Source organism: Coenobita brevimanus, chromosome 36 (assembly GCF_032717465.1).
Source record: "Coenobita brevimanus isolate Jiangsu-jjx chromosome 36, ASM3271746v2, whole genome shotgun sequence".
Taxonomy (NCBI): Eukaryota; Metazoa; Arthropoda; class Malacostraca; order Decapoda; family Coenobitidae; genus Coenobita; species Coenobita brevimanus.
This window is the reverse complement of record NC_136989.1, coordinates 3,987,783-3,990,610: the sequence shown is the minus strand read 5'-3', so window position 1 is coordinate 3,990,610 and position 2,828 is coordinate 3,987,783.

The window sequence follows — 2,828 nt, the reverse complement described above, 5'->3', positions numbered from 1 at the left end:
TTCATTTACATATTTAATTGGTGGTAGGCGGTGGAGACCATCATCCACTCACGAAACGTAGTGCTGCCAACTTCCTTCACCTTTGTTATTTTATCTGTGTCTGCCCTCCTCTCCTCGTTTATCCCTCACACTTCCTGCCACTTTTTATTATTATTCTTTTCCTCTTTTAGGTTATTTTACACTTATTGACAAGCCTAGTGACTTCCTGAAAACAAAGGAAACCAGTCACAACGCTGGGAGGTAACCATATAAATAAATAATAGGTTGATGTCGAAGCCTACTATGGTCCCCTCTGCTAACTGGGTGGGGAGTTGCATATGTGCGCTCATCAGGAAGCAAACATCCCAATTTCTTTCCCGCACCTCACTGTGTCGAGGCGCTGCAAGGGAACATCGGCTCACTGAACAGGACGGGCCTGGGGGGAAGGTTGCTTGCCTGCGGTTGATGGGTCTACTCGGTCAGACGAGACCGGGGAGCTCAACAACAACACAGTGTTTGAGGGACTATCGAATGCAGAAGTCACACGAAAACATAATTAAGTGAAGTGTGGTCACCACGCCGTTATACAAGAGTGGTCAACATTTACCCGAACCACAGAATCACAGGGACGTAACGCTGCAATTGTGAGGTCGCGATATCCTCTTTGCTTTTTTGCTGTAAACCAGTGAATTTATTCCCTAACATGATGGGGTGGAGAGGTATAAGGAGGAGAGTGGGGGTGTGAGTTGGGAGCAGGGAAGTGAAATGGCGGGGGACAGGGCGAGACTTGGAGGCGATTTGTTTGTGGCCACCCCAAACGGGATTGAGGCGTCTTGGCAATAGATAGATAGATAGATAGAATGCTACTGTATATTGTTTAAGCCGTTGTTAAACCAGTTTCAATGCCATAAAACACATCGACCTTACCTTACTTGTTTTACTCTAACCTGGCCCTAATTTTCGTCATCTTGTAGCTTATTTCTCAAAAGCTCAAAGGCAGAAAAAGACAATACTGCGATTATGCAACCTTTTCAGAGGAATTCTTTGTGACCTTTAGCCTCACTGTCTAGTGTTAATGTCATCACAACAACTCAGCATTCAGCATTGCTACATGGCAACTTTAGGTCAGGTTGGAGTAAACCGAGTATAGTTTATTGTAGCAGGTCGTCGAGATAGTGACTCGCAGTCCAGTAAGGACAGGACAGACTCTGATGCCCCCCATCTCGTGTGGCTCCAACCGTACAGACAGAGAAATAAGTGTCTTCCCAAAAGTGTGACGAATACACAGCGGAAGAAACTGGAACCATTCTCCAACACGCACTTTAGTTATAGCCATGGTTTTCATTGGCATATTTCACAAGATGTCAATTTTCCTCAGACGTAACTGGGAAGATACTCGTATGTTGTTTCTTTGACTATACATATACAACAATTTTTATCATCAATCTGGCCCAGAAATACAAGTGTTTGGTCGTGACAACGAGCGTTGGTGAGAATACCAACACTAACAAGAAACAAGAAAAAATATATCTCCCCTTCAGAGAAACGCAACACTGCTTCCTAGTACTAACAACAAAGCAATCTCTCTCTCTCTCTCTCTCTCTCTCTCTCTCTCTCTCTCTCTCTCTCTCTCTCTCTCTCTCATCTCTCTCTCTCTTGTAAATTGATCTATTTCATCGTTCCACAGTCACAAGTGTTGAGAGAGACGGACAGGTATTATAGTGGTTTGCCAGTGGCTGAGTGTCTTTTATTCTCCTTACCTTCACACCTTTCTCCTTCACCCTTAAAAATAATATAGTTTCTAAGCCCACATCATTTTTATTCTTCTTTCTTTCTTGATGCAACGAGGCGCATTTTTTCCCAGGGTTAGGAGAGTCCCCTGGCAGTGACTGGATCCTTCATCGGTGTAATTAATCCCTCCTCCAGTTAGAAAAGTTCATCTTAAACTGAGAAAGAAACTGCCAAGAATTCGACATGATGATCATCATCATCACCATAATCATCATCATCATCTTCATCATCATCATTCAGTCCTCCTTTCCCACCTTAGGGCAGGGGTGAGGAGTAGCAACGTCCTGGACAGCCCAAGTTTCCCCAGTCCAATGGGCCACGCTTCAATTCACTCATCATTCAAGCCCCCGGAATCCTGGCTCATATCGGATACGTCAAAAACATTCACACGTTCTGTAGCTTCACATAATCGTATCCGATAGCATCAATCCAGACGCTGCCACGTTAAAGAGGGGTGCCAAAATCCCTGATCATTCACTTCTAGCAACATGCATCCAGCCAGCTCGATCTCCTGTCAGTCCTCTGACCTGACCGACTTCCAAACCTCTCTTCCTCACTCATTCGTCCACCATATCTCTGAACCTTCTCCTTGACCTACCTCGCCTCCCCCGTTTGAATTCGCTCAGATATACCTTTTTCACCATTTCCTCCACATGACCATACCATCTCAATACACTCTCTTCTATTTTGGTGTCCACTGACTTCCTGACTCCACACTTTTCACGAATCACATTATTTCGTATCCCCTCCACCCTCTGTACTCAACATACATTCCTCAGCAGTCCCATCTCCACTGCTCTTACTCTTGACTTTTCATTTTCATTGCCACTCCCATAGTGTCACATCCATATGATAACGTTTTTGAGTTATAATGGTCTAGTATTTGACAATACCTTGACTTTTGAAGGATCGTTCTCGAAATCAAACTCCTTCATCCTTGAAAACTTTATCATTAACCCCTTCACAAAATTTGGTCCTAAATCCTTAACCTGTTCTTGCCATGTGACCATGATCTTTTACCAATTGTTTGCAACATAACAGGTCAACCCTTGACTTAT